Genomic DNA, 27,915 nt, shown 5'->3' on the forward strand with positions numbered 1-27,915 from the left:
TCTCTTCCCAGCACAGGAGACCAAAGCGACGCCAGTTCCGGAAGCTGCCGCCTTCTTTCTGGCTGTGCATTTTGGTTGGACGGTTTCTACTGGAGCATCCCTGATTGGATAGGGCCTCAGGGCCCCACCCCTCTGGTCCTGATTGACAGGGAATACGACGAGACAAGAGGCTGAATGAGGCCAGAATGCTAACAGTTTCTAGGCAGACAGGGCTTTATACCTGCTCTGGGACTCTGTACTTCCTGGGCAACATTTGTATTTAACATGGAATATAAATTATATCCTTTCTATACATTTTACTTATGTAGGCATACATATACATACATATGTGTACTCTCATACACGCGCACACACACTGCAAATATGTTTTTCACAAATGAAAACAACATTAACAATTATTTTAAAGGTTGATTTTTTTTTTAATTTTCTTGTAATCTTGTCTTTTCAGAAGACAAGAGTTTTTAAAGGGGATGCAGTTTTCTAAGAAAGTAATGTCCAGTAGAAATAAAATGTGAACCACCTGTGTCATTTCAAATTTTAAAGTAGCCACAGAAAAGAAAAGAAGTAGGTAAAATTAGTTGAAAAAAAAAATTTTTTTTTTTGAGACAGAGTCTCACACTCTGTTGCCCTGGGTAGAAAGCTGTGGTGTCACAGCTGACAGCAACCTCAGACCCTTGGGTTTAAGCGATTCTCTCGCCTCAGCCTTCCTAGTACCTGGGACTATAGGCACCTGCCACAATGCCCGCTAATTTTTTGTTGCAGTTGTTATTGTTGTTTAGCAGGCCCCACCCGAGCTGGAACTCACCAGCCCCGGTGTACGTGGCTGGAGTTCTAATCACTGAGCTACCGGCACTGACCTATGTAATAATTTATTTAATCCAATATATCCAAAATACTATTGTTTTGGTATTTGATGAATAAAAAGATATTATTGAATTACTTTTTTGGTTATGTGTTTTGAGGAATTTATGGCCAATGTACTCTTACCACCTAACAAAGAACACTTAGCTTGATGAAAAAGAAAAGACAATAGGACAGGAAGGAAACAATGTTGGGGAAAAGGTGACATTTCATTTAAATCAGATCTCATAGGAGAATATACGAACAATGTTTAATAACTATTTTGATAAGGTATCAATACTTCAGGTGATGGTGGCCAATCCTGCTACACCAATTTCCTGGAACTGTGGGAATGAAACTATTTTGGTCACTTTGGGTAAGCTGGTCTACACATGACTATGTTTTGTTTTGTTTTGTTTTGCTTTGTTTTTTTGAGACAGAGTTTCAGTATGTCACAGTCAGTAGGATGCTGTGGCATCCCAGCTCACAGCAACCTCCAACTCTTGGGCTTAAGCGATTCTCTTGCCTCAGCCTCTCAAATACCTGGAACTACAGGCACCCCCACAACTCCCTGCTATTTTTTTGCAATGGGGTTGTCATTTTTGTTTGGAAAGCCGGGGCTGGGTTCAAACCCACCAGCTGTAGTGTATGTGGTTGGCACCCTAGCTGCTGAGCTACAGGCGCCGAGCCACACATGACTATGTATTAATAACTATGTTTTTCCCCTCTCAAAAGATGTAGAGTTCTGATCACTCCCTTTCTGTCTCCCACTGTTAGGATACCTTGTTAACACATTATAATTACGAACATGTTCTCTCTTTTCTATCTTTTTCTCTTCTTGTTTTTTTTTTCTTTGTTTTGTCTTGTCTTTTTGGGGACAGACTTTCACTGTGTTAGTCTGGATAGAGTGCCAAAGCATCATGATAGTTTTCATACATTTTAATAGTGTGTGTAACGTTTTTCCTCATCAACATTTCAAGAAGGTTCCAATTTCTCTATATCCTTAACAAACACTTTTAGTGTTCATTATGAGTATGATGCAATAGTTCATTATGATTTTTCTTGGCATTTCTCCATAATTAGTACTGTAAGCATTGCTTCAAATGACCATTGGCCATGTATATATCTTCTTTGAAAAATAACTTTAGCTTTCTCAATGGGAGAAAGTTGAGCAGGCCATTGCCCAGTCTGTAACCAAGATTAGAGGTCCTCTAATTTGCCAAGTGAATGACGGTCTGCCTTCTCTAAATGTCCCTTCTTTTATTTATTTATTGAGACAGAGTCTCAAACTGTCACCATGGATAGAGTGCCATAGCATCACAGCTCACAGCAACCTCAAATTCTTGGGCTTAAGCGATTCTCTTGCCTCTGCCTTCCAAGTAGCTGGGACTACAGGTGCCGGCCACAACACCTGGCTATTTTTTGTTTGTAGTTGTCATTGTTGCTTAGCAAGCCTGGGCTGGATTAGCACCTGCCAGCTCCAGTGTATGTGGCTGGCACCCTAGCTGCTTGAGCTACAGGCGCCGAGCCTAAATGTTCCTTCTTAAGGGCATTAGAAGGATTTCACAGTCTGCACTCTGGGTACCAAAGCTCTCATAGACCTTTTTTTTTTTTTTTTATAGTGAGACTCTGTCTCACAGTGCTGTGGTGTCACAGCTCACAGCAACCTCAAACTCAGTACAGTGCTGTGGTGTCACAGCTCACAGCAACCTCAAACTCTTGGCCTTAAGCGATTCTCCTGCCTCAGCCTCCCTAGTAGCTGGGACTATAGGTGCCCACCACAACACCCGGCTAAAAATCACATTTTTTGAGACGGGGCCTCACTATATTGCTTAGACTGGTGTCAAATTGCTGGACTGAGGTGATCCTCTTACCTAAGCCTTAAGTAGGTGAGATGACAGCTGTGCTCCACTGTGCTGGACTGTCATTAAAGCATTTCTTCCCATAGATGGCTCTCAAATATTTGATGCCATGTGAGGGATACATGAACATGGGACTTCTAGTCTGCCATCTTGCTGATTTTACTATCTCTATAAGTTTTCACTGTCTATTTTGTAATGTATTAAATGTTCTGTAATTTTAGATTTAAATATTCAGAACTCTTGTGTTGGAATGTCAACTTATGTCAGAAGTGAATTAGATAATTCAAAAGCCTCACTTTGAAATTCTAATCTACTATGGGCAAAAAGAAATCAGTAGTATTGTCATTTTCTTCAACCTACATCTAAATTATATTTTAATTTTTCCCACATGCTTATTTTCATATTGTGACTTCAGCCTCTTACTTTATATATAAAAGTAAGGTTTTTGGTTTCTCTAAAGAGTGAAATATAGCCATTTCAGTTTTTATAAAAATATCAATATGTTAATAATATAATACAAATTATCTTTACTGTTTTCAAATATTTATTCATTAAAATTTTCTGTCTTGGCTCCCGGAGCACAGTGGTTAGGGCACCAGCCACATACACCGGGGCTGGTGATTTTGAAACCGGCCTGGGCCTGCTAAACAGCAATGACAACTAAATAAATAAAATAAAATAGCTGGGCACTGTGGCAGACACCTGTAGTCCCAGCTACTTGGGAGGCTGAGGCAAGAGAATCACTTAAACCCAAGAGTTAGAGGTTGCTGTGAGCTGTGCCTCCATGACACTCTACCCAGGGCGACATAGTGAGACTCTGTCTCAAAAAAAAAAATTTCTGATAAGAACCTCATATTAATAAATTGTACATTTTCTATAAATTTATTGCCATACGCTACATAAAATATTCAAAATACCTGCTATCATTCAATAAAATATTAACTACTATTAAGAGAAACGCCTGCTTTGCATAGGTTCACAGTCACAGTGGAATACTGTAGTTATCTAGGAAAAAGATAGTTTTGAGATGGAATCTTACTCTGTCACTCAGGCTAGAATGTTATAGCATCAGCATAACTGAAAAGAACTTAAAATAACTGGTTTTAAGTGATTCTCTTGCTTCAGCCTCTCAAATAACTGGAACTACAGGTGCCAAACACTACTCCTGGCTATATTTTCCTTCTTTTACGAGAGGGGGTTTGGCTGTTATTTTGGCTGATCTCAAACTTCTTCCTTTTTATTAAGACAGAGTCTCACATTCTTGCCCTTGGTGGAGTGCCATGGTGTCATAGCTCACAGTAACCTCCAATTCCTGGGTTCAAGCAATCTTCTTGTCTCAGCCTCTCAAGTAGTAGAGGTGGGGTCTCACTTTTGGTCAGGCTGGTCTTGAATTCCTGAGCTCAAGCAATCCACCCAACTCAGCCTCCCCATGTGCTAAGATTATAGGCAGAAGCCACTGTGCCTGGCTAATGATCCCAAATCTCTGAGCACAAGCAGTCCTCCCACCTTCACCTACTAAAGTGCTAGAATGACAGGTTGAGCCAACCGAGGTGACTTAGAAAAGCTTTTAAATGCTACAGCAATGTTGTATACAGAATTTCATATCACTTCTTTTATTCTTGTTTTGCAATTTCATATTAGTGTGTATCTTATTCAGGGTAGGTTTTCAACCTAATTTATTGTGTGTTTGGTTTGGTTTCACCTATGTATTATAATATTAGATGAAATCACAACTCATATATACTTCAATATGTGGTTCAATTAAAATATGAATTTGCTATATTCCTACTATTAATTATAGCCGTGTTTTTTCCTATAAATATTACACAAAATTTGTTTATGAGAGGTTTTGTTTGTTTGTTTGTTTGTTTTGTTCATTTGTTTGTTTCGAGACAGAGTATCACTTTGTTGCCCCCAGTACAGTACCCTAGTGTCAAAGCTCACGGCAACCTCTAACTCTTGGACTCAAGCAATTCACTTGCCTCAGCCTCCTGAGTAGCTGGGACTACAGGACCTGGCCACAACATCCGGCTATTTCTAGAGATGGTGTCTCTCTCTGGCTAAGGCTTGTCTCCAACCTGTGAGGTCAGGTGATCGGCCCACCTCGACCTCCCAAAGTGCTGAGATTACAGGCGTAAGCCACTGCGCCTGGCCTATGTGTTATCTTGTATATTTTTTTTCCCTTGGTGGTTTTCAATGATTATTACGTCCCATGGAGGTAAATAACCATGATAACAGTCTTAACCTTACCATGTGTTTATTTATAAATCTGTTTTGTTTCGTTTTTTTTTTATTTGAGACAAAGTCTCACTTTGTCACCCTGGGTAGAGTGCCATGGCATCATAGCTCACAGCAACCTCCAATTCCTGGACTTAAGTGATCTTCTTGCCTCAGACTCCCAAGTAGCTGGGACTACGGGCACCTGCCACAATGCCTGGCTATTTTTAGAGACAGGTTCTCACTCTGGCTCAAGCTGGTCTCAAACTCATGAGTTCAAGCAATTCACCCACCTCAGCTTCCCAAAGTGCTGGGATTACAGGTGTGAGCTACCGAGCCTGGCCATATTGATGAATCTATATTCTCTTTTTGAGAGGAAAAATGTTTTGTAATTTGCAGGTAATTTGGGGGAAACTTTGTAACTATTATATATACATATTATAATACATATATATGTAATTATATATATATATATAATTTTTTTTTTTTTTTTTTTTTTGCAGTTTTTGGCCGGGGCTAGGTTTGAACCCGCCACCTGCAGCATATGGGGCCGGGGCCCTACTCCTTTCAGCCACAGGCGCTGCCCTGTAACTATTTTATCTCATTATATTTTTTAATTTTGACCAACACAGAATTTACCACCTTCAGTATTTCTAAAGGTACTTTCTAAGTTAACATAATAGCCTTAAGGTTTGTCCTTATCATTGGATATGGCGAGATGTTCTGTTTTAATAATGGATAAACGGCTCGGTTCCTATAGCACAGTGGTTACGGCCCAGGATTATTAAACAACAATGACAATTGCAACAAAAAAATAGCCAGGCTTTGTGGTAGGCGCCTGTACTCCTAGCTACTTGGGAGGCTGAGGCAAGAAGATCACTTAAACCCAGGAGTTAGAGGTTGCTGTGAGCTGTGACTCCACAGCATTCTACCCAGGGTGAGATAGTGAAACCGTCTCGTTAAAAAAAAAAAACAAAACATACTGGATAATCCTCCATTGTCTCTATATTGGAGCAGACATTGACGTTTGTGTTGCTTATACGTCTTGGCTTTTGTGAATAATGCTGCAATGAATGTGAGTGAGGATATGTATCTTCCACATTCTTCCAGTATTTGGATATATCTCCAGATATGACATTGCTAGATTAAATAATAACTTTTAATTTTAGTTTTCTGAGAAAATCTCATACATTTTAATAGTGTCTGCAACATTTGTCCTCATCTACATTTCAAAAAGGTTCCAATTTCTCTATATCCTTAAAAGACACTTTTAGTGTTCATTGTGAGTATGATATAATAGTTCATTGTGATTTTTCTTGGCATTTCTCAATAATTAGTACCTTAAGCATTCTTTCAATTGATCACTGGCCATTTATATATTTTCACTGAAAAATGTCAATGCACTTTTCTCTCAATTTTTAAGTAAAGATATTTGGGTTTTGCTGTTGTGTTTTGGGAGTTGTTTGAGTATTAACTCCTATCACACATCTAACTTACAAATATTTCCAGCCATTTCTAAGGTGGCATCTTTACTCTAGTTAATGTTTTCTTGGATAAGTGAGGATGCTGAAATTTGATGTGCTGTAGGTGTTTTTGCTGTTGTTGTTGTTGCTTATGCATGTGATGTCATATCAAAGAAGACAGTGCCAAGATGAATGTCATGATCTATTCTCCTATTTGTTCTTTTAGGAGTTTTATTAGTTATATTTCTTATGTTGTACATATTTAATCTGTTTAAAATATTTTTTGTATTTGGTGCAAGAAATCGGTCCAACTTTATTTTTCATGTAGATATGCAGTTTCCACACTGTTTATTGACGATACTCCCTTTTGTGTGTGTGTTCGTGGTCCTCTGATGGAAGATTATGTGATCATACACATAGGAATTTATTTGTGGTCTCCCTATTCTGTTGCATCACCTACCTATCTGTCTTTGTGATTTGGTGTTTCTTTGTTGTACCTTTGTGATACATTTGACATCAGGAAGTAAGTTGTGTCTTTTTCTTTTCTTGCTCTGTCACCAACTAGAGTGCGGTGGCATCATCATATCCCACTGCAACATCAAACTCATGGGATAAAGCAATTCTCCTGTCTCAGCCTACAGAGTAGCTGTGACCACAGGAATGCACCACCATGTCTGTAGTTGTTTGTATATTTTTGTAGAGATGGAATCTTGCTCTTGCTCAGGCTTGTTTTGAACTTCTGACATCAAGTAATTCTCCCAGAGTGCTGTGATTACAGGTGTGAGCCACCCCTGTCCCCAGTTCTTTGTTCTTTTTCAATAATATTTGACTGGTCATAGTTTCTAAACAAATTATAGGAACTTTTAATAACTTGCAGAACATGTACTTTTGGGATTTTGATAGTGGTTGCGCTGAATTTGTTCATCGTTGTGGGTAGTATTAATACCTTAACAACATCAAATTATCTAAGCTTTGACCTTTTTTTAAGAGTGTGTTTATTTTCCACCTTTTTTCCATTTCCCGTTATTTTTCTGCTTTTTATTTCTGGATGTATTTCATTTTGGTCAGAAGAGATATAGCACATGATTTTAGTCATCTTAAATTTTATTAGATTTGTTATGTGTCCTAACAGAAGACCCCTGTGCAACTGGAAAAACTATATTTTGCGGCTTTTGGCTAGAGAGTTTGTTAGATCTAATTTGTATGTTCAAGTTCAAATTTTCTTTTCTTTTCCTTTTTTTTTTTTTTTTTTGTAGAGACAGAGTCTCACTTTATAGCCCTGGGTAGAGTGCTGTGGCATCACACAGCTTACAGCAACCTCCAACTCCTGGGCTTAAGCGATTCTCTTGCCTCAGTCTCCCGAGCAGCTGGGACTACAGGTGCCCGCCAACGCCGGGCTATTTTTTGGCTGCAGTTCAGCCGGGGTCGGGTTTGAACCCGCCACCCTCGGTATATGGGGCCGGTGCCTTACCGACTGAGCCACAGGCACCGCCCCATATGTTCAAATTTTCTATTTTCTTATTCATTTTTTATTAAATTTTTCAATTGATCATTGAAAGATGCATCTTTCGGCTCGGTGCCAGCCACATACATTGGAGCTGACAGGTTCGAACCCAGTCTGGGCCTGCCAAACAACAATGACAACTACAACCAAAAAATAACCAGATGTTGTGGCCGGTGCCTGTAGTCCCAGCTACTTGGGAGGCTGAGGCAAGAGAATCACTTAAGCCCAAGAGCTGGAGGTTGCTGTGAGCTGTGATGCCACTGTACTCTACTGAGGGAAACATAGTGAGACTCTGTCTCTAAAAAACCTCCCCCAAACAGATGCATCTTTCTTCATTTAGAAAGACAGTTTGCTGGACATAGTATACATGCTTTGACATTTTTGTTCTTTGAGCATTTTGATTATATTACCCAACTCTTTTTTTTGTTTGTTTTGTTATGGAAGGTTTGTGTTGATTAATCTACTAGCGATCTTACAAATGAGAAGAATGAACGTGGCGAAGCCTTTAACCAGAGCTCAAACCTTATTTCACACAAGAAAAATCATATTGGAGAGAAATCTTACAAATGTAATTAATGTGGCAAAGTATTTTTCTTTTTTTGAGACAGAGCCTCCAACTGTCGCCCTGGGTAGAGTGCTGTAGCATCGCAGCTCACAGCAACCTCCAACTCCTGGGCTCAAGTGATTCTCCTGCCTCTGCCTCCTGGCCAAGTAGCTGGGACCACAGGGGCCTGCCACAACACTCAGCTATTTTTTGGTTGCAGCCATCATTGTTATTTGGTGGACCTGGGCTGGATTCGAGCCTGCCAGCTCAGGTGTATGTGGCTGGTGCCTTAGCCGCTTGAGCCACATGTGCTGAGCCTGTGGCAAAGTTTTTAACTGGTCCTCAGCCCTTACTAATCACAGAAGAAATCATCCCAGAGTAAAATTCTCATGGTGTAAAGAATTTGGCAAAGCCTTATGTCAGAGTCACAGTTTTCTGTGCTTAATAGAGTTCGTGTCGAAGAGAAACACTACAAATATGAAGGATGTGAGAGGCTTTAAACATGTGCTCAAATCTTTCCATACATAAAAAATTTATACCAGAGAAAACCCAAACAAATGTAAAAAAACTGGCAAATCCTTTAACCAGTACTCACACCTTTCAGAACATAAAAGAATTCTATAAATGTGAAGAGTGCGACAATATCTTTAAATATTTATCATGCTTTTATAATCATAATTCCTACAGGAGAAATACTCTACAAATGTTAATCATGTCTCAAAGCCTTTAAATTGTGTTCATATTGTTAGGCAGGGCCAAGAAGAGATAGAAGCACATGGTACTAGGAGACCTTTGTATGTAATAGGAGGAACAAATTGGCCAGAAGGGGCTTCCAAGAAGAAAAAGATATCATTTCAAGAAGGCTTCCAAAGGCTGAGAAGATGTTTGATCTACAAAAATGAGTTTCCAAGGTAGAGCATCCACAAAGTAAATACATGGCCAAGGCCATAAAGGGGTCTCTGGAGCATGCATACAAGTTAGGTGACAGTAGTTTCAGTGACCCACCTTTGTTAATACAGTAAAACTTACACACACCAATTCTGTGACACTTTACAACTACCATGACATCTTCTGGAAATTGCCTTACAGGGATAGAAAATGGGAGGACTCCCCATTCTAGAAATGTTCACCCTTTACAAAAAAAAAAAAAAAGAAAAAAATCAGGTATATTTTACATTCCCTCACTTAACATAGAATTGGGAAATCAACATAAAGGGGAAAAAATCTTATTAAACTCAGGGTCTTCTCCACTCGAGAAGGTAGATGTGTTCTTTTTCTGGAGTGTACTATGCCTTAATAAACTTTGGCCTTTTACATATCCATATCTTCTTTGTCTGCTCATTTGTTCCATTGGTATTAGTAACCATTCCTTGACCCTTGCTACCAAAAACCAGGGAACACATACCTGACTCTGGAGTTCCTGGGAAGGAAAAGCTTTAAGGTTCCAAAAAAAAAAAAAAAAAAATCTCAATAGTATCTCCTATGACCTTTTTAAATTTGGGCACTAATGATTTTGATGCTAGCACTTCTCTGAGTAGAAAACTGTGTAAATATGATTTTTGGATTTTTTTGTGTGGAAGTGTAACAAATCCCTTTTCACCTCTGAACATAGACAGCATTCCTTCTATACAAATACTTATTCAGAAATCCCAAGATAAGTTACTAGAATTAAAGTAACTGTCAATGGCATCAAAAATACCTTGTCCCTTTGTTCTTGTCTGGAGTGTCTGACAAAATAAAAACTGTTCTATGATTTCTTCTTTAGAGAAACATCTAATGAATGGTAAAAGTTGGGGTTTACCACTGACATCTGTAGGTTCATCTAATGGGATTGAAAACACGCACTTATTTGTAGTGACATAATACTTGAAATTGTATATTTTGAGATCAATTCTTAATGTGCTGAGAAATTGTAATATGTGAAAGCAGAATTTTTAAAATTTCCTTTTCATATACTCTATTGTTTTAACAATTGTAGAGCAGGCTAGTAAAATAACGGATTCTGCAATAGTTTGAAATTTCATTTTTTTGACTACAGTTTCTGCAACTGGGTACCTGCATTCCTGTACTTTAGTTGATTTCATTGAATATTTGGTCCATTTATTTGCTTTTTTAATATTACTAAATGCAAGTCATTTGAAATATTTCATCAGCTTTTCAGACAGGTGGGAATGTCTCGATGGTAAATGTCTATTTAATTTGCTAGGAACCAGTGATTAATATGCAAATGTTAATGTTTCCCCATAAATTATGTATGTGGACATGGTAGACTTCATTTATGGGGTAAATAACCATTCATCCTTTTTTTAACTATGAAATGTTTTCATCATTCCTACATCATTTTTACTCTTTGTGTTTTGGCTATGCATTGTCAGGAGTTCCTAACATACTTTATTTGAATGGTGTCTCTCTCACATCATGCCAGCAAGCTGGTGCCTGTTCACACATTCAAGAATAGCTCTGTCCTGCATCTGATTTCATAAATTAGCCAACTATAAAAAAAATCTCATATGGGATGCAGGCACCTCCCAGAGCCTACCACCATGATAAGAACTGAGCTCCCTCTCCTCTCAAGGACACATAAAGTATGGGAGGTGGATTTTCCCATTGGCCCCATGCTGCTTAGAAGGGCTTACATAGGATTACACACTCATTGCAGAGATGACAGTAATAGGACTGATGTTTGCTCTTACAATGTTCTCCCAATGCCATCAAGATAGTGTCCAGGCCATTTCCTCAGTTGTGCCAATGTGAATGCAATCCCATCTATATGTCTGCTGAGCATATGTGTGGTCAGGTCTCCAAAGCAAACATTCAGGCACCAGCAAAACATATTCTCAGGTTCCCAGTCAGACATTTATAAATTTTCACAAGACTCAGAGACTCAACCCCTTCAAGACCTCAGCCCTAGAGGAGAATCGGTTACAAGATCTGGAAACTATTCAGACTCCCCAGCCTGCTTTCTAGTAAAAATGGAGTTGAACATGTGCAGGCAGCACAGGCCACCACAGTGACACTGGACCTGATGCTGAGCATTGTTTTCCTTCCACTCATGACAAGCTTAACCTGAATCCCATCATAGCCCACACTTTCCAGCCACTTCTACCATCCAGACAAGTTCCACAACAGCTTTTATCTCCTCAGAATTTTCTTGAGGAGATAAAACAAGGGGTGGTCAAGCCCCAGATTCAGAACAGCTGCCAAGTCTCTCCCTCCTGTAAAATCTGTGGCTGCTACTCAGAGCCCTCACACCTCAGGGGACTCAGCCCATGTCCCAGTAAGTGTCCCCTATGAGGACTTTCTGGTTTCTTCCTCTTCTGAGAAGAGTGCTCAGGATTGAAATGCTTTATGCTAGAAAGCACACAGCCTCCACTGTGACCTGACTTGGTTGACCGATGAACTGAGGCCCTGAGGTGGTGAAGGAGCTAAGGGAATTCACCCCAGAATAAGGTATGCAGTGGTTCTCAACCTGTGGGTTGCGACCCCTTTGTTCAATTGGTAACAACACTGGCATTAGGAAGGTTGAGAACCACTGGATAAAGAATATTTTGGTATAAAAAATATTTTGTATTAAAGCTCATTCATGATCTGAAAGCATGTCTGTCTACTTAAAACCTGAGTAACCTGATATAGAATCAGAAGGGGGCTGCTGACTTCCTTATTGCATACTAATAGACCTGGCCCTAAGGTCATTTGAAGCACAGACCTGTCTCTCCAGTTAATCTACAAATCAATCTGTTTCCACCCATCTATGCACATCCTCTCTCCCCCAGCAACCACTTGCTGCACTTACACTTTCCACACTCTTCCCTGTCCCTTCTAAAAGACATCTCAGGTTTGGCACATGTAGCTCAAGCGACTAGGGTGCCAACCACATAGACCAGAGCTGGTGGGTTTGAATCCATTCTGGACCAGACAAACAACGATGACAACTACAACCAAAAAATAGCCAACCACTGTGGCAGGTGCCTGTAGTTCCAGCTACTTGGGAGGCTGAGGCAAGAGAATCGCTTAAGCCCAGGCGTTGGAGGTTGCTGTGAGCTGTGACACCACGGCACTCTACCCAGGGCGACAGCTTGAGACTTTGTCTCAAAATAAATAAATAAATAAAAGACATGTTCAAAAGTCACTGACCATAGAGGTGGACTGGGGGGGGGGTGGGTAGAAAGGTTGCTGACCATCACTGAGACTTTGGGAAATTGTTCTTGTGATTCCTGCCAAGTGAAAATAAACCTTTCTCTTATTAATCTATCATTACTGTGAGTTGATCTTTTCAGCAAACCAACCAAAGAGAAAATGTCAAGTTTTGCCACTATGTCTGCAGTGGAAAAGAGTCAGGGAATAGTCTGTGTCTGGTGAGTCTCTGTTTCTATAGCTGTGGTGCCTGTGCAAACAGTGGGAGCCTAAAAAAGGCTGAAATGTACACACAGACACTGCCTGATCCAATAAACTTGAAATGCGCTGAAATGTACCTGATGTTGTTTTCACATTAATAGTATCTAGTTATGCAATATGAAAAACCAAGTTAAATTTTGTAAGGGCATTAAATCAGTTTTAGTAGGAAGCTATAGGAGTTATCTGCACTTGAATAAATGCGTGAATTGGGGCAACTCTGTAAAGGCCAACTATGAGGTGGAAATTGTCCTGCCTCACATCTACATCCAAACCTTTGCAGTTTTCAGCCAGTATCTTTTCATAATCATAGAATTTTTATTCTGAAGGACCATTTCCATAAAAGCTGTGCTAACAGGCATTTTGCTTATTTTGGTTACATTGGTTAGTTTATGTGATTGCCAACAAAATGGTATTAAAGATAGCATATTGCACAGGTGTTGTGTGAGGTTCTTTCAGGTGGTCAATGACACAGAGTATAGACCTGCTTATTGAAATAGTATAGAATAAAGGGGGCTACAAGCTCTTATGGTGGCAAGTAGCAAACTTCTTTATTTCTACCTGACTTATATAGCCAGTTCTGCACGTACACTGTTAATCAATAATCACACAATCACTTCATAGGTATATTGTAAAAACAAATTAACCTTTACCTGGAGTCTGCTAATCTACTGATCAAATGATACTCATTCTTCTAAACCAGGGGTCCTCAAACTATGGCCCGTGGGCCACATGCGGCCAGCAGAGGACATTTATCCAGCCCACCAGGTGTTTTTACCACAGCTTCCTGTCCTGCTTAGCAGCCCACTGGTCCCAGCCTGCAGTGCACATGTGTGGAATGTGCCCCACAGGGGCCCCGACTCCCCTCCTACTCTCCAACTCCCCTCCTTCTCTCTGTCTCTCGACTCCTCCTTTCAGTCTCGGGTGTAATTGGAAGAGTCACCAGATTGCCTGTGCAGAGCCTGCTGCTGCCTAAGGACTGAGGTAAGAACAATTTAGGATTTTTTTTTTTTTTTTTTTTTTGTGGCTAAGGGTGGCATTTTTTTTTTTTCTGAAGTTAGGAGGTTTTTTTTTTTTTTTTTGCAGATAGGGGTTGCCTTTTTTGAAGTTAGAAGAGCCTTTTTTTGAAGTTAGGAGAGCCTTTTTTTTTTTAAGTTGGTTAGTTGGTTGGGAGTGGTTTCTAGGGGTGTTGCATCACAGTGATAACGCAAATAGTCAGCACTCAGTGCTAATGCAAATTGTCAGTGCTCAGAGGTAATGCAAATGGTCAGAGCTCAGAGGTAATGCAAATAGTCAGTGCTCAGGGACAATGATAATTGTAAGTGCTCAGTGTTAATGCAGATTGTCAGCAGTCAGTGTTATCGCAAATGGTCAGTGGTCAGTGTTAAAGCAAATGGTCAGTGCTTAGTGTTATCGCAAATGGTCAGCAGTCAGTGTTAATGCAAATGGTCAGTGCTCAGTGTTATCACATGAGGGGCCCGAAACTGGTAATCTGCCTAGGGCCCCATGGTAACTTAATCCGGCTCTGCAGACAGCTGAGGAGTAGGAAACCCAATTTAATTGACAATAAGTATATTTATATTCTGATTGCTATTCAGTTGTGTATGATTTTGTATGTTGTGTGCTGTGTAAGCCCCGGTTCACACTGTTGCAATCTCTGAGCAGTGCGAGTTCAGCCATAAGCTTGTATAGCCATACACTGCCTCATCCGCCAACAAGTGCTGTGTAGGAAATCACTGAAGTGGGACTCCTTTATGAAAACTGTGGTATCTTGTGTTAACTTCATTAGAGCTGAGGCACTAAACCACAGACAATTTCAGGAATTTCTGTCTGAGCTAAATGTTGCCTATGAAGATGTTCTGTACCACACGCAAGTCCATTGGCTGAGTCGAAGGAGAGTTTTGAAGCATTTCTATGACTTACTTCCACAGATTACAGCTTTTCTGCTTTCAAAAAACAAAGAAGTACCAGAGCTCAGTGATGCAGAATGGAAATGGCACTTTGCCTTTCTGACAGATGTAATAGAGCTACTCAACAGTTTCAATGTGAAACTTCAAGGAAAGGGAGAGCTCATCTGTGCTATGCAATCACATGTGAAAGCACTTAAAGTAAATTAGGCCTCCTCATCAAACAAGTGAAGGAGGAAAATTTCTGCAATCTTCCCACAACTCAAAATCTGTTAGCGGAAAAACCACTGGTTGCATTCCCAAACAAAACATGTATGGATTCACTGGAAAAGTTGCAAAAGGAGTTCCAATTTAGATTTAAAGAGCTTCATCTCTTTGAACAGGGCATACAGCTTTTCTGTAACCCATTTTCTATTGACATTGAATATGTGGATACAATTTACCAAATGGAACTGGCTGAACTGCAGAATTGTGACTCTCTGAAAGACGCATTCAAGTCAAGCAGCCTTCCTAATTTCTATGCATCTCTTCCCTCTGAGACATATTCTAATCTCAGGAACCATGCACTCAAAATGGCAACCATCTTTGGCAGCACTTACATCTGTGAACAGACTTTTTCCAGAATGAAACATCTGAAATCTCCAACCAGATCTAGACTAACTGATACACACTTGCATCACTTGCTACGACCAGCAGTGACAAATATGGAACCAGACATTGACCATCTCATTAGCGAAAAGCAGGCCCATAGTTCCCATTGAAATACTGGTAAGTTTGTTGATTTAACTTTACTTGTTCTTCATTTTAAATATTGTATTTGTTCTCGTTTTGTTTTTTTACTTCACAATAAGATATGTGCAGTGTGCATAGGAATTTGTTCATAGTTTGTTTTTTAAACTATAGTCCGGCTCTCCAAAGATCTGAGGGACACTTAACTGGCCCCCTGTTTAAAAAGTTTGAGGACCCCTGTAGTAAAGTATCTCAAGAATGGAAGAAAAAGTATCCAATGTACTCAGCACTACTATGAAACTAATTTATGGCTTTCATATGAAAGCTATAACCCAGTTATAACCTAAGAATATGGGGAAGGGGAGGGAGGGTCATTGGTGGGATTACACCTATAGTGCATCTTACAAGGGTACATGTGAAACTTAGTAAATGTAGAACATAAATGTCTTAACGCAATAACTAAAAAAATGCCAGGAAGGCTATGTTAACCAGTGTGATGAAAATATGTCAAATGGTATATAAAACCAGCGTATGGTGCCCCATGATTGCATTAATGTACACAGCTATGATTTAATAAAAATAAAAAGAGAGAGCGAGAGAGAATCGCTTAAGCCCAAGAATTTGAGTTTGCTGTGAGCTGTGATGCCATAGCACTCCTCTGAGGGTGACATAGTGAGACTCTTTCTCAAAAAAAAAGAAAGAAAGAAAGAAAAAAGAAAAGAAAAGAAAAGGATCACAGGGGAAGACATTTTTTATAGGCAGAGTTTCTGGAGCTGGAACATATTCTTCTTAGCAAAGTATCTCAAGAAAAAGTATCCAATGTACTCAGCCCTACTATGAAACTTTCATATGAAAGCTATAAGCCAATTATAGCCCAAGAATATGGAGAAAGGGGAAAGGGAGAGGAGGCAAGGGGGGAGGATGGGTGGAGGGAGGGTAATTGGTGGGACCACACCTACAGTGCATCTTACAAGTGTACAGGTGAAATTTACTAAATGTAGAATATAAATATCTTAACACAATAACTAAGAAAATGCCACAATTGCTATGTTAACCAGTTTGATGAAAATATTTCAAATTGTATATACAAACAGAACATTGTACCCAAAAAAAAGAAAAAGGCAGAGTTTAGAAATTCTGAGTTGCAGACCACCCAGCAGTCTCATTACTGGCTATGTACAGTGGGTTAAGTCAGTTCATCACTAAGCCAGTAGGCCTGGAGAATGGGAACATGGCCTACAGGAAAACAGCCTGTGGCATGGCAAGAGTGACACCATCTTGAAGTGAAATCACCATGATGACAAGAAGTTTGACCCCTACATACCAAGGTTTTCTGCAGTGAAGTCTTTAAACAATGCCTATAGCACATATAAACACCCCCCCCATAAAGATACTTATCTAACCTCACAGTGGTCACAAGTTTTATCAAAATGTCTGAGCACGACCTGCTGCATGTTTTACCCTAACAGTTTGCTACAAAAAGAGCACATGCTTTCTGGAGGGCAGGTGTGGGGAGCTACCATCTCGCAGCTGCCCAAGATATTACTTCTTTCATATATTCCTAGTAAATGTATCTGTCCAAGAAATTAGATTTGTTGGCCTCTTTCTTCAGCGTCTTAGCTCTTTCGGTGTGTGGGGGTAGGTTTGCATATAGCTGCTCAACATGGAACACTGCCCTTTCTGGCTGACAGTGTTGTGAGGATGGGAATGTATAAACTGTAGTCATGTATCATTTTCTGTTAAAAGTAGAAAAAAATGGGGGGCAGAGATAAGATGGCTGACTGAAGCCAGCTTTCCACAGAGGCTCCCATCCAGAAGGAAAGTTAAAGGACAGAAATTTAGCAAGTAACCAGGCAGATTAGAGCTGGGCAAAGGGAGAAGGTTGAAGAACGCATATCAACACTGCTGAGGCAAGCTGCGACCCCAAGGATACAAACAAAAAGTACAAAATCCATCACCAAGAAGATGGGAGTCCCCTCCCCCATGAGAACGGCTCAGAGTACCCCATAAACAAATAAGCAGAGTTCAAAAGTCCTCCCATTATACTCCACGGGTGAGACCCTCTAAACACTGGACCTACTTCCCCTACTAGGGTGCCATGGCGCTCTCCTGACAAGCATAAAACTGTGTAAAATTGTATATATTCTCTACCTGCAATTCTGAGTTCCCAGCACTCCCCTTCACTCTCACTCTGAGGTCTGGATGCCTGTCCCCCAGGAGTCTAGATTCTTGGGTATTTTCTCAAGAGGTGTGAACAGGGGATGGACTACTGCTGGCCAGTGCTGATTCTGCCACACAGGAGTGAGGAGAGGACGGTTGGCTTAGAGGGAACCACACCAGAGTGGTGGTGCCCCGAGGCACAGAGCAGCAGCTGTTTTTGGCAATAATAGGGCTCACCCCTGGATATTCTGGAGTCACACCCCCTGTCTCTCTGGGCAACCAGAAGAGGCCAGGCACCTTCTCAGGTGGCAACCACTGGCAGAACAGATCTGGAATGGAAACGCAGGCCCCATGAGTAAAGGGTTTGCTTGAGGCAGTACCGGCCTGGGTGGAGCTCGGGGACTAGAAAACGCACGCGCAGTGCCGGCAGAATCCCAGGGTAGGGCAGACCCAGAATAATGCTTTACTGAGCCTAAGATGCACCTGGCCCTCAGAGGATCATCAGCCTAGACAAAGGAGGGTAGGAGGCTAGAACTGATAGCTAACCATGCTGCGAATACAAACATGGAGCAGCAAAGACAGGGCCTGAGGTTCTGTGAACTCAAAACAGCTTCTCTTCTTCAGGGAAATTTAGCTGGGACAGAAACAAATTCTGCAAACTTGTTCTGTTCTGTCAGTAACATCAATCAGGGGAGGGGCTGCAACTGAGTGAACAGCCCAGCCTCCATCAAGCGCCCAAGCTTGTCAGAACCTCACCTCCCCCTGATGGACAGTGGCAGAGAACAGCAGCCTGGTTGAGGAGACATAGATTTCCTTGTGATTCAGGCAGGTGCAAACCCCTGGAGTATCTGCTCATTGGAGGCAACTGGGTCACAGCCCTGCGGGTTTATCAGTGACTGGGTGTGACAGAGGTACAAGGTGGGGAAGGAGGCATCAACCTTCCCAGACTAATGTATTTGCTGGGTGGGTCCTCCTGACCTCCTGGAGCACTGGAGCAAGTCATATTTGAGTTGTCAGCACACCCCTGTGATCTAGTTGCCAGAGATCTTTTAAACTCTCCCACCTGAGATGGGTGCTGACTGAGACAATTGATTTGGACCTTTTGAACTGAGCCAATCACCCAAGGACTATCCAAGTGGTGCCCTGGGTGTGTGGTTGTAGGAAGGTTTGATTTTCCTTTTCCAATTGTTGCCTATGGGGTGTGGGGTGACTTAATTGCTGGTATTTCTCCACAGCTGAGACTTCAACCCAGAGTAACTGTTTCAACAGAGTCAGACAGAAACCAGCTAAAAACAAGACAGAGCCACTTAGCCCCACCACACCAAGCTGAACCCCAGTTTCTCAGGCTGTAGCACTGTACAGGTCCTCAGCAAAGCTCCAGCAGCAAAGGGCTGGTTAATCACTACTCCTGGGGCCCTGAACCCAACTTTTCTTTATCCACTCATTTAATCAAATGGTGTAAAATAATCATGGGATGGAATCAGCGGAAAAACTCTGGTAATATGAATAACCAGAGGAGATCAACCCCCCCAAGGAAAGATATGGTAGATGTAACTGAAGATCCCATTCATATATGGATGGCCAAGATGTCAGAAATTGAATCCAGAAATTGGATTGCAAACAAGATTAATAAAATGGAGGAAAAGTTGGAATTAGAAATTTCAGCAGCAATTCCAAAGTTGTCCCAAGAATTCAACAAGTTTAAAGACAAAACCAGCAAAGATTTTGACACATTGAAGCAAGAATTTGCAGCCCTAAAAGATCTGAAAAATACAGTAGAATCCGTCAGTAACAGAGTGAAGCAAGCATAAGAAAGGATTTCTGACATTGAAGACAAAGCTTTTGAATGCTCTCAAACTCTCAAAGAGGAAGAGAAATGGAGAGCAAAAGTAAATCATTCTGTCAGAGAGCTCTGGGATAATTCAAAGAAGGCTAATATCTGCCTCATTAGAATTCCTGAAAGCGATGAAGTGGCTTCGCAAGGCACGGAGGCTCTTCTCCATGAAATTATGAATGAGAATTTTCCAGACATGCCAAGAGATTCTGAAATTCAGATAGCAGTCAGTTTCAGAACCCTAGCACGACTCAACCCAAATAAGACACCCGCCAGGCACATCATAATTAACTTCACTAAAGTTAATATGAAGGAAAAATTCTGAAAGCAGCCAGACATAGGAAAACCATAACCTACAAGGGGAAGAATATTAGAATGACTGCAAATCTCTCTACTGAAAACTTTCAAGCCAGAAGAGGGTGGTCATCGACTTTTAATCTCCTAAAACAAAATAACTTTCAACCCCGGATCATGTATACAGCTAAACTGAGTTTCATTTATGATGGAGAAATGAAATGCTTTAACAACATTCACATGTTGAAGAAATTTGCCATAACCAAACCAGCTATTCAGGATATTCTCAAACCTATCTTCCATAATGACCAGCCCAACCCTCTACCACAAAAGTAAACTCACTCAGAAACTTTTGATCAAACTCCAACTTCCACAGTGGTGAAAGGATTAAAAATGCCCACTGGACTTTCAAAAAACTCAATACCCCAAATGTTATCACACTTATCAGTATTGTACATTAATGTGAATGGCTTAAGCTGTCCTCTAAAGAGGCACAGGTTGGCTGACTGCATACAGAAACTCAGGCCAGATACTTGCTGCATACAAGAATCTCATCTTACCTTAAATAAATATAGACTCAGGGTGAAAGGATGGTCATCCATATTTCAGGCAAATGGAAATCAGAAAAAAGCAGGTGTTGCAATTCTATTCCAGATACAATAGGTTTTAAACCAACAAAAGTAAGGAAGGATAAGAATGGTCACTTTATTTGTTAAGGGTAATACTCAATATAATGAGATTTCAATTATTAATATTTATGCACCCAACCAGAATGTGCCTCAATTTATAAGAGAAACTCTAACAGACATGAGCAACTTGATTTCCTCCAGCTCCATAATAGTCAGAGATTTCAACACTCCTTTGGCAGTGTTGGATAGATCCTCCAATAAGAAGCTGAGCAAAGAAACTTTAGATTCAAACCTAACCATCCAACACTTGGATTTAGCAGACATCTACAGACCATTTTATCCCAATTAAACTGAATACACATACTTCTCATCAGCTATTGAAACATACTCCAAAATTGGTCACATCTTAGGTCACACATCTAACCTCAGTAAATTTATTTTATTTTATTATTTTTTGTATTAAATCATAGCTGTGTACATCAATATGATCATGGGACATCATACACTTGGTTCATAGACCATTTGACACATTTTCATCACATTAGTTGACATAGCCCTCCTGGCATTTTCTTAGTTACTTTGCTAAGACATTTACATTCCACATTTACCAAGCCTCACATACACCCTTGTAAGATGCACCACAGGTGTGATCCTTTCAATCCGCCTCCCTCTACCCACCTCCCCCTCCCTCCCTACCTTCCCCCTTCCCCCTATTCTTAGGTTGTAACTGGGTTATAGCTTTCATGTGAAGGTCCTAAATTAGTTTCATAGTAGGGGTGAGTACATTGGATACTTTTTCTTCCATTCTCAAGACATTTTACTGAGAAGAATATGTTCCAGCTCCATCAATGTAAACATGAAAGAAGTAAAGTCTCCATCCTTCTTCAAGGCTGCATAGTATTCCATGGTGTACATATACCACAATTTATTAATCCATTCGTGGATCAATGGGCACTTGGGTTTTTTCCATGACTTAGTAATTATGAATAGGGCTGCAATAAACATTCTGGTACAAATATCTTTGTTATGATGTGATTTTTGGTCTTCTGGGTATATGCCCAGCAGAGGGATTACAGGATTGAATGGCAGATCTATTTTTAGATCTCTAAGTGTTCTCCATATATCTTTCCAAAAGTAATGCATTAATTTGCATTCCCACCAGCAGTGTAGAAGTGTTCCCTTTTCTCCACATCCATGCCAAGATCTCTGGGCTTGAGATTTTGTGATATAGGCTAGTCTCACTGGAGTTAGATGATATCTCAAAGTAGTTTTGATTTGCATTTCTCTGATGATTAAAGATGATGAGCATTTTTTCATATGTCTGAAGGCCGCACGCCTGTCTTCTTCAGAGAAGTTTCTTTTCAAGTCTCTTGCCCAGCCTGCGATGGTATCCCTTGTTTTTAAATGAACAAAAATTATTCCTTGCATCTTCTCAGACCACCATGGAATAAAAGTTGAACTCAGTAACAACAGGAATCTGCATACTCATACAAAAACACGGAAGATAAATAACCTTATGCTGAATAATAGCTGGGTCATAGATTAGATTAAGAAGGAAATTACCAAATTTTTGGAACAAAACAACAATGAAGACACAAATTATCAGAACCTCTGGACTACCGCAAAGGCAGTCCTAAGAGGGAAATTTATAGCACTGCAAGCCTTCCTCAAGAGAACGGAAAGAGAGGAAGTTAATTACTTAACGGGACATCTCAAGCAACAGGAAAAGGAAGAACATTCCAGCCCCAAACCCTGTAGAAGAAAAGAAATAACCAAATTTAGAGCAGAAGTAAATGAAATTGAAAACAAAAGAATTATACAACAGATCAATAAATCAAAAAGTTGTTTTTTTGAAAAGGTCAATAAAATAGATAAACATTTGGCTAACCTAACCAGGAAAAAAAGAGTAAAATCTCTAATTTCATCAATCAGAAATGACAAAGACGAAATAACAATAGACTTCTCAGAAATTCAAAAATGCTTAATGAATATTACAAGAAACTTTATTCTCAGAAATATGAAAATTTGAAGGAAATTGACCAATACTTGGAAGCATTTCACCTTCCAAGACTTAGCCAGACTCAAGTGGAAATGTTGAACAGGCCTATATTAAGTTCTGAAATAGCATCAACCATACAAAATCTCCCTAAAAAGAAAAGCCCAGGACCATATGGCTTCATGTCAGAATTCTACCAAACCTTTAAAGAGAAACTAGTACCTATATTACTCAACGTTTTCCAAAGTATAGAAAAAGAAGGAATACTACCCAACACATTCTATGAAGTAAACATCACCTTGATCACTAAACCAGGGAAAGATCCAACAAGAAAAGAATATTATAGACCAATATCACTAATGAATATGGACACAAAAATATTCAACAAGATCCTAACAAATAGAATCCAGCAACACATCAAACAAATTATACATCATGACCAAGTCGGTTTTATCCCAGGGTCTCGTGGCTTGTTCAATATATGTTAATCTAGAAATATAATTCAGTACATAAACAAATTAAAAAATAACGACCATATGTTTCTCTCAAATGATGCAGAAAAAGCTTTTGATAATATCCAGCATTTCTTCATGATCAGAACACTTAAGAAAATTGGTACAGAAGGGACATTTCTTAAACTGATAGAGGCCATCTACAGCAAACCCACAGCCAATATCCTATTGCATGGAGTTAAATTGAAATAATTTCCACTCAGATTAGAAACCAGACAAGGTTGCCCATTGTCTCCATTGCTCTTTAACGTTGTAATGGAAGTTTTAACCATCACAATTAGGGAAGAAAAGGTGATCAAGGGTATCCATATAAGGTCAGAAGAGATCAAACTTTTGCTCTTTGAAGAGGATATGATTGTATATCTTGAAAACACCAGGGCTTCTACTACAAAACTGTTAGAAGTGATGAAGGAATACAGCAGCATCTTAGGTTATAAATTGGTAGCCTTTGTATATACCGACAACAGTCAAGCTGAAAAAATAGTTAAGGACTCTATTTCATTCACAGTAGTGCCCAAGAAGATGAAATATTTGGGAGTTTATCTAACAAAGGATGTGAAAAATCTCTATAAAGAGAACTATGAAACTCTAAGAAAATAAATAGCTGAAAATGTAACCAATGGAAAAACATACCATGGTCATCGCTGGGAAAAATCAACATTGTTAAAATGTCCATATTCCCCAAAACAATATACAATTTTAATGCAATCCCTATTAAAGCTCCACTGTCATCCTTTAAAGATCTTGAAAAAAATAACACTTCGTTTTATATGGAATCAGAAAAAAAACCTCAAACAGCCAAGACATTACTCAGAAATAAAAACAAAGCAGGAGCAATCACACTACCAGACCTCAGACTATACTATAAATCAATAGTGATCAAAACAGCATGGTACTGGCACAAAAACAGAGGGGTAGATGTACGGAACAGAATAGAGAACCAAGAGATAAACCCAGCTACTTACCATTATTTGATCTTTGACAAGCCAATTAAAAACATTCAGTGGAGAAATGATTCCCTATTTAACAAATGGTGCTGGGTGAACTGGCTGGCAACCTGTAGAAGACTGAAACTGGACTCACACCTTTTACCATTAACCAAGATAGACTCTCACTGGATTAAAGATTTAAGATTAAGACATGAAACTATAAAAATACTAGAAGAGAGTTCAGGGAAAACCTTTGAAGAAATCAGTCTTGGTGAGTATTTTATGAGGAGGACCCCCTGGGCAACTGAAGCAGCTTCAAAAATACACTACTGGGATCTGATCAAACTAAAAAGCTTCTGCACAGCCAAGAACACAGGAAGTAAAGCAAGCAGACAGCCCTCAGAATGGGAGAAGACATTTTCAGGTTATGTCTCTGACAAAGGTTCAAGAACCAAAATCCACAGAGAACTCAAATGTATAAGCAAGAAAAGAACAAGTGATCCCATCTCAGGGTGGGCAAGGGACTTGAAGAGAAACTTCTCTGAAGAAGACAGGCACACGGCCTACAGACATATGAAAAAATGCTCATCATCTTTAATCATCAGAGAAATGCAAATCAAAACTACTTTGAGATATCATCTAACTCCAGTAAGATTAGCCTATATCACAAAATCCCGAGACCAGAAATGTTGGTGTGGATGTGGAGAAAAGGGAACACTTCTACACTGCTGGTGGGAATGCAAATTAATACATTCCTTTTGGAAAGTTAGAGATCTAAAAATAGATCTGCCATTCGATCCTATAATTCCTCTACTAGGTATATACCCAGAAGACCAAAAATCACGTTATAACAAAGATATTTGTACCAGAATGTTTATTGCAGCCCAATTCATAACTGCTAAGTCATGGAAAAAGCCCAAGTGCCCATTGATCCACGAATGGATTAATAAATTGTGGGATATGTACACCATGGAATATTATGCAGCTTTAAAGAAAGATGGAGACTTTACCTCTTTCATGTTCACATGGATGGAGTTGGAACATACTCTTCTTAGTAAAGTATCTCAAGAATGGAAGAAAAAGTATCCAATGTACTCAGCCCTACTATGAAACTAATTTATGGCTTTCATATGAAAGCTATAACCCAGTTATAACCTAAGAATATGGGGAAAGAGGAGAGGGAGGTGAGGGAGACGGGAGGATTGGTGGAGGAAGGGTAATTGGTGGAATTACACCCACTATGCATCTTACAAGGGTACATGTGAAATTTAGAAAATGTAGAATATAAATGTCTTAACACAATAACTAAGAAAATGCCAGGAAGGCTATGTTAACCAGTGTAATGAAAATATGTCAAATGGTATATAAAACCAGTGTATGGTGCCCCATGATTGCATTAATGTTCACAGCTATGATTTAATAAAAAATAAATACAGAAATAAATAAAATAGAAAAAATTAGCCATGGTTCCTATTGTCCCAGCTACTCAGGAGGCTAAGGCAGGAAGATCTCTTAACCTAGGAGTTTGAGATCACTGTGAGTGATGCTGACACCCTGGTACTCTAACCTGGGCAACAGAGTGAGACTCTGTCTCAAAAGAAAAAGTAAAACAAAATCAAACAAAAAAACACTGAGTGTGGTTGGACTACATTATGAACATGTTTAATGTCACTAAATTGTACACTGAAAATGGTTAGAATGATGAATTTTATGTTCTACATTTTTACCACAATTAAAAATAAATTTATTTGTAAAAATATATATATATAAATGTATAAAATAAGGAAAAATATAATAAGAAAAGTTTATTCTACTTAAGAACCACAGACATTCCCTCATCTCAAAACAGCATGGTGTATATGAAAGTAAACTTTTTCCTCAAAAGAAAAATAGTGACACCTGCATTAATTCTACTGGCTTTTTGGGGCTTTTCTAAAGATAGGTTATGTCTCCCATGAGTGAGAGCTCTGCAGGGAATGGTACTATAGTTTATAAAACAGACTATAGGTGCTGAAACAAAAGGTAAAATATTGTTACAGTACCAGAGAGACTCCTATACAACAGACAGATTAAGGTCTAGCAAGCGATGACAAGCTCTTAGGAGGAAAACGTGGTGAAAATGCTTCAGCTAGAAAATAGCCACAGAATTCCACAGGCAAACATGCTCAGAATGTATATGAAGTTCCTCAAGTCTTCACTACAATTTGTGTCAGAATCCTGTAAGATAAAGCCATATCATGGATTTTCTGAAAGGTATATTTTATGATCCTTAAAAATCAGTGAAAATTACAACATTTACAAAATATGAAGGTAACATAACCCAAAGAAACAAAATAAATAATGTGGAATCAACCATAAAAAATAGAGATATCTAAATTACCTAATAATTTTATCTTAAAGATGGTAAATGTGTGAGAAATGGGAAGGATACAAACAACTAAGTAAAATCTCAAAAATGGAGATATCAAGAAGAAACAAAAGCTTTAGGCCAGGTATGGTGGTTCACCACCTATATCCTAGCACTCTGGGAGGCCAAGGCGGGTGGATTGCTCTGAGCTCAGAGGTTCAAGACCAGGCTGATCCAGAGTGAGTCTCCCTTCTGTATAAAAAAAAAGCCAGGCATTGCGATGGGCACCTGTAGTCCCAGCTACCTGGGAGGCTGAGGCAAGAGAATCACTTGAGCCCAAGAGTCTGAGGTTGCTATGAGCCAGAGCACAGTAAGGAGGTCAACCAAGTGAGACTCTGTCTCAAGAAAAGCAAAAATAAATAGACAGTCATATAATTATTAAACAAATATAAAAACAAACAACATGTCAGGATTTCAAAATATATTACAAAGCTACAAAAATAAAACCAATGTGGTACTGGCACAATGACAGGTAAGTACATGATGGAAAATGATAGGGTGAGCACAAACAATTTCTTATGTATATGGTTATAAGGTCTTTGATAAGGTGGTCATGAACACACAATGGAGAAGTTTCTTCAAGGAACAATGTGAGGGCAGGTACGGTGGCTCAAGCCTGTAATCCCAGCACTTCGGGAGGTTGAGGGGTGAAGATTGCCTCAGCTTACAGGTTCTAGACCAGTCCAAGGTAGAGCAAGATCCCATCTCTAAAAATAGCCAGGGGTCATGGCCGGTGCCTGTATTGCCAGCTACTTGGGAGGCTGAGGCAATTGACTTGCCCAAGGGTATGATGTTGCTGTGAGCCAGGGCACTGGACTGGGGGTGACAAAATAAGACTCTACCTAAAAAAAAAATAAAATAAAATAAAAAGGAAAAGAAAAGAAACAATGTGGAAAACTGCATATTTACATAACGAAAGAGACTTGAACTAATATCTAGAGGGACAAATAGGCAACTAGATCATGACATTCATCTTGGAACAATTTTTTTTGATATGATGATAAATGCATAAACAACAAAAAACAGAACAGGCTTAGTGCCTGTAGCTCAGCAGCTAGGACACCACCCATACCAGACTGACACATTTGAATCCGGCCTGGGCCTGCCAAACAACAATGACAACTACAACAAAAAAATAGCTGGGCATTGTGGCAGGTGCCTGTTGTCCCAGATAGTTGGGAGGCTGAGGCAAGACAATCACTTAAGCCCAAGAGTTTTCAGTTGCTCTGAGCTATAACCCCACAGCACATAGTGAGAGTCTTTCTCAAAAAAACCCCAAAAAACAGAAAAGTGAGATTTCATCAAATTCCAGCATTTCAACATATCAAAGAAAAACTTTACTAGACTCAAAAGCTCACCTTAGAAATAAGTGAAAATATTTGTAAATCAGATGTATAATAGGAGATAATACTCATAATACAACTGTATATAAGTAATATATGTACGTAAACAACTCCTAAAACACAACAGCAAATAATGAATACTTGATTTAAAAATTGACAAAGGAAGGTCAGGCATGGTGACTAATGCCTGTAATCCCAGCACTGTGGGAGGCCAAGGCAGGTGGATGCCTGAGCTCACTGGTTTGAGACCAGCCTGAGCAAGAGCAAGAACCCTTCTCTATAAATAGCTGGACTAGCAGAATGCTGTGGTGGGTGTCTGTAGTCCCAGCTACTCAGGAGACTGCAGGAAGACA

The 27,915-nt window shown here is 39.6% G+C and overlaps 1 protein-coding gene across 1 annotated transcript in view; it reads left to right on the forward strand.

Moving 5' to 3' along the window:
- Positions 1-15,267: 15,267 nt before the first annotated feature.
- LOC128572352 (zinc finger protein 724-like) overlaps positions 15,268-27,915 on the forward strand; it is a 62,665-nt gene continuing 50,017 nt past the window's right edge. Inside the window, exon 1 of the mRNA XM_053572208.1 lies at positions 15,268-15,497. The gene's annotated coding sequence lies outside the window, so the exon portion shown is untranslated. The remainder of the gene's footprint in view (positions 15,498-27,915) is intronic.

Source organism: Nycticebus coucang, chromosome 20 (genome assembly GCF_027406575.1).
Source record: "Nycticebus coucang isolate mNycCou1 chromosome 20, mNycCou1.pri, whole genome shotgun sequence".
Taxonomy (NCBI): Eukaryota; Metazoa; Chordata; class Mammalia; order Primates; family Lorisidae; genus Nycticebus; species Nycticebus coucang.